Raw genomic sequence first — 13,322 nt, 5'->3', positions numbered from 1 at the left:
AAATGCATATTAAAACAGCAATGTATAACCATTACACACCTACTTGAAAATCTAAAATTCTAAAAACCAGGTTAACCAAGATGTAGAGCAACCGAAACTCTTAAATATTGCTAATGAGAATGCAAACAAGTAGGGCCACTTAGAGAACAGTTTGGCATTTTCTTATAAAGTTAAAAGATACCATTACCACACACAATCCAGTAATTTTGCTCCTAAGTACTTATCCAAGAGAAATGAAAATATATGTACACACCAAAAATCATACATGATTAGTCATAGAGCCCATAATCAGAAAGAGCCCAAATGTTCACCAACAAGTTAACAGGTAAAAAAAATTGTGGTATTCCATACAATGAAATAAGAATCAGCAATGAAAAGGGAAAACTACTGATACACTCAACAACATGGATAAATCTCAAAAATATGCTGGGTAATGGATAGCAGACACACACACATACACACACGAGTATACTATGATTCCACTTACATGAGATTCTAGAAGAGACAAATCTAATCTACAGTGATTGAAAGCAGGTTAGCAGTTATGTAAGGTTGGGGTGTGGGATGGAGAAAAATTGTGGAGGAAGGACTGTGTTTTGGGCTGACAATGGTATTTTATATCTCAGCCACATGATGATTTTGTGGGTGCAGAAATTCACTGAAACTCAAGGAACTGTATACTTATACAATGTGTGCATTTTACCTAAATAAAGTTGGTTTATTTAAAAACACCACTATAATTACCAATGAATTGTTGAGAAAGATCTGGGCACAATTACATAATCACTCAGGTGACATTTGGTCCTTTCTTCTCATTGAATTTTTTAATTTCTTCCAGTCTCTAACTCAGCTCTGCTCTCTTCTACAGCCCCATGAAAGATGGCAACTCCATCTGTCCTGCAAACTTTCAGCCGACTTCATTACAAAAATACCCCAGGACCAAAGCCAGAGCTAATGAGCATCTTAGACCACTTGGAAGAAGAAAGGCTATTTTTTGGCTGAGGATAATTGAGCTTCACTTCAAATCAGAATCTAAGCTATTATTTTCTCTGTACCAAATCCAAATCACTCAAATTCCTGAAGTTTGTCCATGGTTATTGTCCACCTGATGCCAAAATTTTCTGATGAAAAGTGAAACATTCAGCCAGTTGTGTGAATTCTTTGTCCTGAAATCTAAAAGCTCAGCCATCTGGCAGGTTAGCAGAACAGCTGAACAGTCAACTGATGCTCCTACTATAGATGGAGAAGCCACAGAATTGTGCGGATAAGATCTGCAAAAATCAAAATGCAAAGGCCCCATGCCAATGCTCCTCATTATTGATAAAGTGGGATCCACAGCATAAAAATCATGGAAATTTGGAGTAAAAAAAAATCCTGTCCTACTGCCTCTGTTTACAGAGAAAGAACTTGAGGCAACTCCTTCCCATCCTTTAAAACCTTGATCAAATGCCATCTCCTCTGGGTAACCGTTTTCCACCTCCCCCAGGCAGTTATCTACTCTGGCTCCCACAGCTGACTACTAACACTTACCCCATCACATACAGTCTACCTGTTTATGCATCTGTCTCCTCCACTTGTACTGTAACCTACCTAAGAACAGGGCCATAAGCTCTGCACACTCAAATTCTAGAACATAGAGTATTCTCAAAGAATGATTATTAGATGAACTTCAGTTGAGAATCTGGATAAATTTGCACTCCAAATAGACTCTTTCTCCATACCCGTGTTGAAATGGTGGTAGTGAAATTCAATAGAAATTCTAGACTTACAATTAGTCCTGGGCACTAAAATCTGAGGTTGCATGTTCTTTGGACAAAGAGAACAACTAATAAAACAAACTGTAATAAGTCAGCACAGTTCCTGGTATATTACACGAATATTGTAACTTAGAGAAATTAAAATACAATAATAAACATTTGATGTGTTAATATCAGCTTAAACATAATAGTGATAGTAACTAACATTTGAGTATACAAGAGGCTATTCTGAGACATTATATTGTATTGTATGTTTAACATAATTGTATTTTATCTTTATTACTAAAGCTATATAGAACTTGACCTTACATTTTGAGACTGATCCTTACATCTCCCCTACCTGTGACTAAATGAAAACAAAGATGACGGATACTAATTAAATTCATTGTGTTGATCATTTGCAATATAAACACATATCAAATCATTATACACCTTGAACGTATATAATATACATATATCAAATCATAATACATCTTAAATTTATACAATTCTAAGTGTGAACTACATTTCAATAAGACTGAGAAAATAAATAAAATGGACTAGTAAGGCAAATGAAAAAACTTTTTGAAATTAAAAAGGAGAGAAAAGAAAAAGAAAATAAATAAAATTTTTAAATGACCGTTGTCAAACTTTCATTAGCAATCTTTGCTTTCAGATACCATGCCCATGGCCTATCATGACTTTCCACTTTTAAAAATTAGACTTGCTTAAAAAACTGAAAATATTCTTTAGACATCAGATTATTCTTCTACAATATTTTGATTAAGAATGTAAGGGATAGGGACCCTGGGTGGCTCAGCGGTTGAGTGTCTGCCTTTGGCTCAGGGAGTGATCCCGGGATCCGGGATTGAGTCCCGTGTCGGGCTCCTTGCATGGAGCCCGCTTCTCCCTCTGCCTGTGTCTCTGTCTCTCTCTCATTGTCTCTCATGAATAAATAAATAAAATCTTTAAAAAAAAAAAAGAATGTAAGGGATAAAAGCATGCAGGTCGCATTTCATTAAATGAAAACAATGCCCTTTAAAATCCTGAAGAACTGTACTTAGAATGAATTTATATGAGGCACGTGTTCCCAAACTTTGGCCCAAAATATTTTCCCTGTCTGTTGTCTGTCATCATGGAGCTGGAGAAGATTCAGTAGATAAGGCAAAGTATAAACCTGACAAAAAGGAATCTAGTCGGGACAACCGGATTGGAGATTTCCATAAAAGTGAAAAAAAAAAATGACTCTTTCCATGAAAGGCTTAAATTCAGTTGAATTTGTTCAATAGTAAACCCTTTGGCAAACAAAATTAATGAAGTTTTTTTTAAGATTTTATTTACTTATTAGAGAGAGAGAAAAAACACAAGCTCGGCAGGGGAGGGGCAGAAGGAGAGGGAGAAGCAGACTCTCCACTGAGCCCAATGTGGGGCTCGATCCCAAGACTCCAGTGTTCATAACCTGAGCCGAAGTCAGACACTTAACCAACTGAGCCACCCAAGTGCCCCTGGAGACTCTTTTTTTAATTAAAAAAAATATATTGGTGTGAAATATATATCTATATTGTTATATATATATATATATATATATAGGTACAGAAGCATTTTCAAGGTAGCATCTAGTTCTTAGGCTCTTGATATTTCCAACCCTAGAAGGAAAAGTGTCTTCTGCTTCTCTTAACCATTCAGAACACTAGAATAAAATCTTGGACACAAGGTCTTATACACAAGATTCAAAAATGAAGGTTTATTGAATCAATGAGTGAGTTCAAATGATCTTTTCTCTTTTTTTCCAGCCACTTTTCTACATCTACACTAAGTCCTTAGAGACTATTGCCCACACAAAGAGTCTCTGCATTTCTGTTCAAGCCACTTCTAGCCTCAGGCAAATGCACAGCCTGCCCTCTCTTCCCTCCATTATCCACCGGTCTTTGACTTCTCAGGGCCCCAGTTGCTCCTCTTGACCACAGTCCTTATCTCACCACAAGAAGGCCCTCCCAGGGACCTACAATCTCAATTCAGGGCTTCATTTCATTTCTAATTTGTAATGACTTGGAGAAGACACTCAAGATAATCAGGGTGCAGAGGTGGGTACTTTTTAAAAATTTTAACAGATTTCATAGCTTTCCCAACTGATTATAAGTGTCCAAACTCATGAAGAAGTGTGAGCTTTAGGTGAAACCTCCTATGAATGCTCCTGAAGTGGAAAAAAATAATTGTATGATTTTAATATTGCGGGAAGTGAGGCAAAACTATATAATAACGTAGCGTGGAACAAAATACCTGTGTTCGCATCTGACAAATGTGAGTTCAAATCCTAACTATGCTGCTTATTGGTAATTTGAGTTTGGACACTTTCCAGAGCTTTGATCTCTCACATGTAAGAAGAATGTCATAGAGCCACCGAAGGCCTGAATGAGATTGCTAATTGAAGGAACTAGAGGCACATGGCATTCAGGAAACGCTAACTGACCTGCCATGCTTCTAATTTAAGAAACAAGAGAAGTGACCATTAAAATTATAAACCCTAAACTCTATGACACCTCTGGTTGAGTTTTGGGGATATGCCTCAAAAAAGCAATTTTGTATTCCTCCTTGGTAATATGTTTTTGTCACAATCAGGACACTGGCTGGTATGTAATGTCTTTTACTTGGAGAGCACATAAGAGCACATAGAAGGGCAATACGGATTGCTTTTAGGGCAGAAAACAGTCACAACACAAAGAAATAACTCACCTATTTTATAGCAAAGTCCAAAATAGGCACACAGCATTTATAGCAATTCAAGTGTATGTGCATGCGCACGCATGAGCGCTTGTGCGTGCGTGTGTGTGTGTGTGTGTGTGTGTGCAGAGAGAGAGACGGAGACAGAGGTAGGGCAACTATTCAAAGTTGCCCTTAGACTATACGACCTAGAGACAAGGAGGACATGACCAAAGCACTCTGAGAAACCACAGGAGTTGAAATATTAAGAGCAATTAGAGACTTTCAAGGATAATCTTGTCTTACACTGATTTTAGAACCTAATCCCTGAAGTAAAATCAGATGCCACTTCCTATTAAAAATGCGGATTCCAATGGCAAAATACAAACATTTGACATTCACACACCACTTTTAAATTTTTTCCCTGATTTCTGTCTTTGTTTTAGTAGTATCATTTGATTTATCTGAAGGCTAAAAATGTATTTTATTTTTTTATTTGAAACATAACGATATGCCTTTAGGCTTCTGATTTTCAGCAAATTTTAAGCTGTCAAAGTCCAAATACTGAATCATTATTGCCACAAACTAAGGCCATTCATTAAATTACAAGGAGAGGGTCAAAAGAGCTCGACTTTGGAATTCTTGGAGCAGCATGGTTTCTCCGGTCTATACCATCTGCCTCTGGGAAGCCTCGGGTCATCCCCATATCCAAGTTGAAGCTGACCATATTGTTGGCATGTGATTTTGCAGAATGATGTGTGTCTCTTCATGGACCAAGAAATACAAAGAGCATTTTTAGTTATTTTTATTGTTGCTCTTTATCATGGTGGAGGCCTATGATGTAACCATGAATCTTGTAGTACTACCCACTCTCCACCAGAAAGGCTTTTTTTCACTGTCCACTCTCTTACTCAGAAACCTGATTTTCTTAAAAGAGAATTTGATCACAAGCAATATACATACACTATACAAGCAATCCGTTTTTAAGCATCTAGAGAAATTGAGTTCCTGAATAAAAATCATTTTGAAGAAATACAAAATTCAGGGCAATTCTAGTTAAAAGGTCGTCCTATAATCTTTGGTGCTTCTTCATACAACCCGCAGAGAAAATCCTGGAAAGGCAGAGATTTGACAGCAAAATATTTGTGTCCTACCGTCTGTGGTGGAAAAGAGAAAGTCGTGTTACTTGTACTTCTCTGAATCAGCCCTGTAGCACATCTCCCAGCAATTCCTTTGGGCTGGCTTCACACCATCCCCACATGTCTTTAATGGAGATTTGTTATAAACCTTTGAAAGCCTTGGTCCCTACAGAGACACACCTAGACACACCGGTCAGCCCATACTACCAAAGGGAGTGAAAGTAGATTTGCAAGTAAAAGAGTAGTTCCGACTCCTTGAATTGGCCACACCATACTTTGCTTTTCACAGCCAAACTTTCTGAGTTACTCTGAGAGTGACCTCGACACACATCAACCTTTTACACCTGTGATACCACCAACCCCACTATGATACAGATTCCTCATATTATAGACACTAATCATCTCTGAGTCATCAAAAGGAAGCTTCTTCCCCTCCATCTCTCTATGGATGACCTTCTCTTTCCGGAGAACCTCTGCTGACTTGGCTCCTGGGCTTTTTGCCATCCTGATTTTACTTTTTGGACTGCTCCTGCTCGTTCTGCTTCTCCTTTTCCAACCCCAAGAAGTAGCTGGTCCCTGAAGGAATGCTCTTTGCCCTCTCCTCTATTTCCACTCATCATTGGCTATTTCAGCCACGCTCAAGGTTTCAAGTCCATGTACTCGTGTGTATGGCTCCCAAGTCCCTCTCTCTCTAGCCATGACTTCTCTCAAAAGTTCCCATACTGATTTCCCAAATGCTTTCGGGATATCATGTCAACACCTCCAACTCAAAATGCACAATGCAATAAATCATTTCCAGGATCTACTACCCATTTTTATTATTTGCCCTTCTACTCTCTCAGTTATGCAGATTCAAAACCTTAGAGTCATTCTCCAACCGACTCTCTCCTTCATTTGCTAACCTTCAACAAGGTGCAAGAGCTTGGTAATCTCAACTCCTCAGCGTTTCCAGCTGCAGTGTCTCCACTATACCTGCCATTGGCCCAGTTCAGTCACTTCTCTCCTGCCATCAGGAATCCTGTTTCCTTTACCTCTTTTATTTTCTTCAATTCATCTTCTAGAATGGGAAAAATTGTCAGTAGCATGATGACAATGACTGAGTTTTTATCATTGTTCAGCCAATGCCTACCAGGTTCCATCCTAAATATCATGTTTTTAATTTATGTGAGTACAGCCCTGATCATGTTATCTTTCCTTTTCTCTGATCTTCATTATTTTCCTAATTAATAAAGAAATACTGTTTTGGATAGATAATGACCATGTTAATGGGAAGAGATCTCAGAGAATGCCTAGTGACCTAGAGTAAGAGAGAAAAGCTTGGGTTCTACCTGCATTTCTGACACCTATTCAATATGTTAGGAGACAGATTTTGGAGAAAATATAATGTGTTTGGGTTTTGACCTCAGGAATTTGAAATGCCAGGAATTTGTGGGATGTTGGGTAGAAATGGCCATAGGCATTGGTGATCATGAGAAAAGTTTCAGCTAGAGCTGAAGGATTTAGAGATAAAAAGGCAGTCCACTGAGCTGTTAGGTGTTTCACCTCTGGAGCCAGGTTACCAAAATCGCACCCACTTCTCCTGCTCACCAGCTATGAGAATCTCTCAATGTTCTTAACTTCATGCCTAATTAGCCTTCATTTTTAAAATGGCTTTTTGGGGCACCTGAGTGGCTCTGGTGGTTAAAGCATCTGACTCTTGGTTTTGGCTCAGGTCATGATCTCAGGATCTGGGATCAAGCCCCGAGTCTGGCTCCACACTCAGTTTTGAGCCTGTTTGTCCCCCTCCTTCTACTCTTCCCCCCACCCGGCTCATGTGTGCTTCCTCTCTCCAATAACTAAATAAAATATTTAAAAATAAATCAATAAAAATAAAAATAAATAAAATGGCTTTAAAATCCCAATCTCTTAGTTTGTCATGAGAATTAAGTATCATGAGAACAGTGCCTGGCACACAGTAAGCACTAGATAGGTATTTGTTATAGTTCTATACATAATAAAGATTTAAGGGTGAATGAGATCCCTCAAAGAGAAATTAAAAAAAAAAAAAAGGAAGAGAAAGAACATGACCAGAGATTGCTCTGAGGAATTCTGGCCCGAAATAGGTACCAACTACAGAAATAATAATACATGGCTCTGACCTTCATGAGATTTATGATCCTATGAGAAAGGGCATAGCTTCTGTAGCTGAGACACAAGGGCAATGTAACAGGAGAGCAAAAAGTAGAAAACTTTGAAAAAGAAACAGAATCTCTGTAACCAAGTACTATATCCACTTCTTAGGCATAAGTTCTAAGTGAAAAAAGGAAGAACAAGATGAGAGAGAAAGTGTTTCTTTCATGTCAGGGCTCAGAATATGAAAATAATGATCAGTGTTGGTTTCTTCATCATCTGAAACCCCAATCTAGAGCTGAATCTCCAGCATTTACCTGCAAGAGTCCTTACCCTGAACCTAGGAGCATGGATCCTGGGAGCATTCTGTACTGGGGGTGTGGGGGGTGGGGTGGAGGTGGCTGACATGAGGGACACTGCCTGGGACCACTCTGGTGCTGGAGCTAGGTTTAAACATGCAAAACGACCAAACAAACAAACAAACAAACAAACAGAAGGCCGAGGCCAGGAAACTGCATACAGGACAATTACATTCAACCCTGTTTGAATATTTCCCTCCTCCTATTTATAGCTTCTTCCCCTTTATTAAAGTTTCCAGTGATGTCACATTGCACTCTTTAGGGGAATGTGTTTACTTCTGCCAGCTGCCAGCTCTGATCCATCCCCCCAAAGAGCAGTAAGTACCAGGGTTTGGCCAAGGAAAAAGAAGCTACTTCCTGGCACAGTTCATGGGCCCAGCAAGGAGAGGCACAGCAGTGACCGAGAGCTGCTCAGGGAAGCTCAAGGTGAGGAGGCCCCCTCGGTCCCTTGTTTTCACTAATCCCCGGCACAGACTTCCATGGCTGTGCCCCCCATGGGGATCCCGAACCCAACGTCAGGAAATCTGAGTTGTGATCCCAGCTCTATTCCTATCTCCCTCTATGACATTGAGCAAGTCACTTAACCACTGCGAGCCTTGATTTCCTCATTAAACAGAGAGGTTGGGTGAGATGGTGTAGAAGGCACCTTCTGTGTCTCTCTAAATTGTCATGCCCTATAAAATCTGATGGGTAAGATTCCATCACAGGAGCAAAAACCCCAGCTTCTCAATATTTACCATAGCTCATGCTATTATTGCTTCACATAAAGCCAGCTGCAGGTTTAGGCAACTCTCCAGAGCAACTGGCTCCCATGCAGTCCCATTTCAGGCCAATTCAGTCTCCGACGACCATCTGTACCACCACCCGGAACATATGGTCTCACTAGTTACATGTAGGAAAGGCTGGCCCTGGAGAAATCATACCTGGGCTTTCCACGGCCTTAGCTGATAGGGGATATACGTCTTGTCCACTAAGTCGACATTGACCAGAATGAGTCACATCCCTGCCCTGGTGTTAGGGGAGGAGGGGCCCGAGAAGGAGGCGAGAAGTGGAAATTTCCATGTTCTCAGAAGGGGAGAAGAGCTGGATATTGCTGCATGCTAGTAATGTCCACGCTCAGTGCCCTATCCAGGACAGAGACTTTTCACTTTTCCAGTTGTTTCATATGAAGCTCTGACAGTGTTTTGAGGTCAATAGAAAAGATATTATATTTTCATTTTACCAGGGAGGAAACCCAGAAAGGTTGAGCAACCAGTGCAATGGCACAGGGCTGCCTAATGTCTAGGATGAGACTAGATTCCAAGTCTCCTGCTCTCTGCTTCCCAGTGGTTTAAAGAATGCACATTTATATCTAGTGACCTACATTGGAATCCTGATCGCTCACTACATTGGCGGCCATTGCCTTCCCTGAGCCTCAACTTTCATATCTCCCTTAACAGTATCAGAGACCTAGTTCAGGGTCTGCTTGAGAGGATTAAGTAAGATAATCAAAGGGAAAGCATCTATCACAGAACAAGGCAAATATTAAGTAAGCAGCACATTTTGCCCATTTAATTGCACCACGGCATCCTCAACTGCTCAAAGACATACTATGTATTCTCACATCCTGAAAGCCCTGCATCGATGTTATAAATAAATCTGAAATAGAATTATTTTTATTGGAAATCAACTATGGGGAGACTTTGACCCCTTTGGAGGCCAGGGAGATGTTACATTTTCCCCAAACAAGTGACCTAGACTAGTGAAGTACCTAGAAGTACCTAGTAAAGTGTTCAAAGCACAGGCTTGTAACAACTGGGTGACGTATATGCCTGACAAGTAGACTGCACTGTGGCTCCTTTTTGTTGTTCCCATTCCTGTTTTGCTTCTGTTGTTTTCATTCCTTTTGTGAAATGGAAGGAAGGGAGGGAGGAAAAGAAGGGAGGTTGGGAAAAGAGATGCTATGGGCGGAGTATCTGTATGCCTTCCCCCAAATTCCCATGCTGAAATCTACTCCCCAGTATTTGGAGGTGGGGCTTTGGGAGGTGATTAGGTCTTGGGGATGGGGCACTCATGAATGAGGTTAGTGCCCTTATAAGAAGGAAGCAGAGAGTTAGCTTCCTCTCTCTCTACCATGTGAAGATATAAGAAGTCAGCCATCCACACTCCAGAAGAGGGTCCTCACCAGAACCTGATCATGCTGGAACCCTGATGACAGTCTCCAGAACTATTAGAAATGCATTTCTGTTGTTTATAAGCCACCCGGCCTATGACACTTTGTTATAGCAGCCGGAACAGACTAAGGCAAGAAAGAATATGCCATTCACTGTCTCTGAACAGGGGATGAAAAACCATTAAGGACAGAAGAGGATGTGGCTATTGATGTGAAGAATTCCCGAACCATGTTCTTAGCAAGAAAATGCAAGGTAAGAGAAGAAATTCCTGGAGCTGGACACACAAAATTGCAGCCCTATATTGAATGGGCAGGAGAGGCACAAAGAGAAGGAAGACAGAGTTGTATGGGACAGAGGACAACGTTCTTGCATCCCCTCCTCCACGCCACGAATGGAGGCTGCCGTGGCTCAGAGCTTGTCGTTGCCTGAGTCAAGGACCAAATCCCAACTTCATAAAACTGCTCTAATGATCCAGTGCCATGGGGGCCGTGGGCTCCTCCTTCAAACAAGTGACCTCGGCTGGTTATCTCCATGGTAACAGCTCACATCCCAAACTGTTCCTTCCTGTGTGGGAGGAAACATTTCAGAAATGGGGAAAGGCGAAGATTGAACAGTGGTTTTTCCCTCTTATGACCCTTCTTCTCTGGCAAATCACATCCTCTTCCTGAACACTGCAGTCTCCTGAGGAAACCGAGCACAGAAGGAAAGGTTCGGTGACTTTCATTTGCAGATGTCTGTCCAGGATGCGTTTTCAAAAGTAGAAGCCTGGGGCTGCTTTGCCTTTGGTTTCATGCAGCCCTCAGTATGTCACAGGTGGTTGCACTATTCTTGTCATTAGCAGCCGCACCCTATGCCCCCCCGGCACACCCCCAAAGAGAAAGGCCAGTGGGTCTTCCTCCTGGTAAAGGAGAGGGACTGCGTGTCAGGGAGGCCGAGTACTTTCTGTACAGCTGCAGAGCCACAGAGGTAGCCTAGAAAGCCAGACGAAATAAGGCTGAGTGTCTATGAACCCGCATTTACACCCTGCCTGCCTGCGACCAGCCCCGGCCTGGGCAAGGAGCTGGCGCGTCTCCCTCGGGCCCTAGGCACCAGCTTCTCTCCCGGAACCACGACTCTCCCCCTGATGGTCTCCAGCACGAGGCCCAGCTGGGGAGTCAGGCGGGTAACCGTAAGCTCTGTCTGACCGAGGCTGTGAATGGAGCATCCATTGCACTGTAAGCTCCACGTGCGGGGTGTTCCACGACGTGCATGGTCAGGGCGACACTGTACAGGCCGCTAAGTGACCCTCCTTCAGCTGAGCCCTGGAAGTGCGGGCCTGACCACGGAACCTCCAACTGCAGCTCTCAAATGTGCCATGGGGTCTACTTTCCAACCAGAATCATGAGCCAAGAGCACTCTTGCCCGGGCCCCATTTCAGCCTTTCCCAGTAATCCGGCTCCCTTGGTGGCGTCCTTGAAAGAAATCTTTTCCTGTGCAGCATCCCTGCCTGCCTCTGACGTACAAAGGTGTAATTAGAACAGCATGGAGCAAGCAGGAGGATCCATTTACCTCATCCCTAACATTTAAGTGCTTTAAAATATGTCTCTAATATCCTAGGTGCAGGGGGCCAAATTCCCTTCTCAGTTTTTCACATGCATGAGTAAATCCGCACAGACTAAACCCCTTGGGCCTTAGGTTCTGCTTAGAAGTTCTTTTTTTTTTTTTTTAAAGAAAACAAATATTCCATTAAAACGACATAGTGTACTCTACATATTTTTAGGACAATTAGAGTTTAGAATTCCCTCTTCTTCCGCCCCTGGTTTAAAAAAAAAAAAAAAAAGAAAAGACTTTTTTTTAACTGTTTCCTCACCAAGAATGACATTAAGCCAGGATACATGAAAAAGGCTTCTTTGTCTTTTCAGATCACGTCCTCGTCTTACGTTGTCCCAAAACCAGCTGGTGAGCTGCGATCCTCTGCGCTTTGGGAAGAATCGAGACCCCGCGGCACAGACTTCGGGGAGGCCGTCATTTGGGAACCTAAGGGCAACGTTTCCTTGAAACGGGAAAGCTCAACGCACAGGAAACAGAGCAACATGACAGCAAGGCCACCCTGTCCATCTGCCTCCCTCAAACTGGGTCACCGGTTTGGTCATTTTTCTGCAGCACTTCCGGCTGGAAATGGAATAAAAGACAGGCTGCGGCCGCAGGCAGGCGGGAGCGCAGCCCCGGGGCGGAGCCTGACCCAGGGGGCGGAGCCTGACCCAGGGATGGGAGCTTGACCTAGAGGGCGGAGCCTGACCGGGGGCGGAGCCTGACCCAGGGGGCGGAGCCTGACCCAGGGGTGGGAGCCTGACTGGGGGTGGAGCCTGACCCAGGGGGGGAGCCTGACCTAGAGGGTGGAGCCTGACCGGGGGCGGAGCCTGACCCAGGGGGCGGAGCCTGACTGGGGGTGGAGCCTGACCCAGGGGGGGAGCCTGACCTAGAGGGTGGAGCCTGACCGGGGGCGGAGCCTGACCCAGGGATGGGAGCTTGACCTAGAGGGCGGAGCCTGACGGGGGAGGGGGGCAGAGCCTGACCGGGGGCGGAGCCTGACCCAGGGGGTGGAGCCTGACTGGGGGTGGAGCCTGACCCAGGGGGCGGAGCCTGACCCAGGGGGTGGAGCCTGACTGGGGGTGGAGCCTGACCCAGGGGGGGAGCCTGACCTAGAGGGTGGAGCCTGACCGGGGGCGGAGCCTGACCCAGGGGGCGGAGCCTGACCCAGGGGGCGGAGCCTGACCCGGGGGCGGAGCCTGACCCAGGGGGCGGAGCCTGACCCAGGGATGGGAGCTTGACCTAGAGAGCAGAGCCTGACCAGGGGCGGAGCCTGACCCAGGTGTGGGAGCCTGACTGGGGGCGGAGCCTGACCCAGGGGCGGAGCCTGACTGGGGGCGGAGCCTGGCCAGGGGCGGAGCCTGGCCGGGGCTGGAGCCTGACCCAGGGGTGGGAGCCTGACCCAGAGATGGGAGCCGGACCCAGGAGGCAGAGCCTGACCCAGGGGCGGAGCCTGACAGAGGGCGGAGCCTGACCGGGGGCGGGGCTCAGCCTGGCTCGGGGGGCGGGGCCAGGCGGTCAGGTGCCTGGGAGGGGCGGTCCCTCCAGCCCCGCCCC

This window comes from Vulpes lagopus, chromosome 22, assembly GCF_018345385.1.
Source record: "Vulpes lagopus strain Blue_001 chromosome 22, ASM1834538v1, whole genome shotgun sequence".
Classification (NCBI taxonomy): Eukaryota; Metazoa; Chordata; class Mammalia; order Carnivora; family Canidae; genus Vulpes; species Vulpes lagopus.
The sequence above is the reverse complement of the archived record's forward strand: the minus strand, read 5'-3'. Positions refer to the sequence as shown.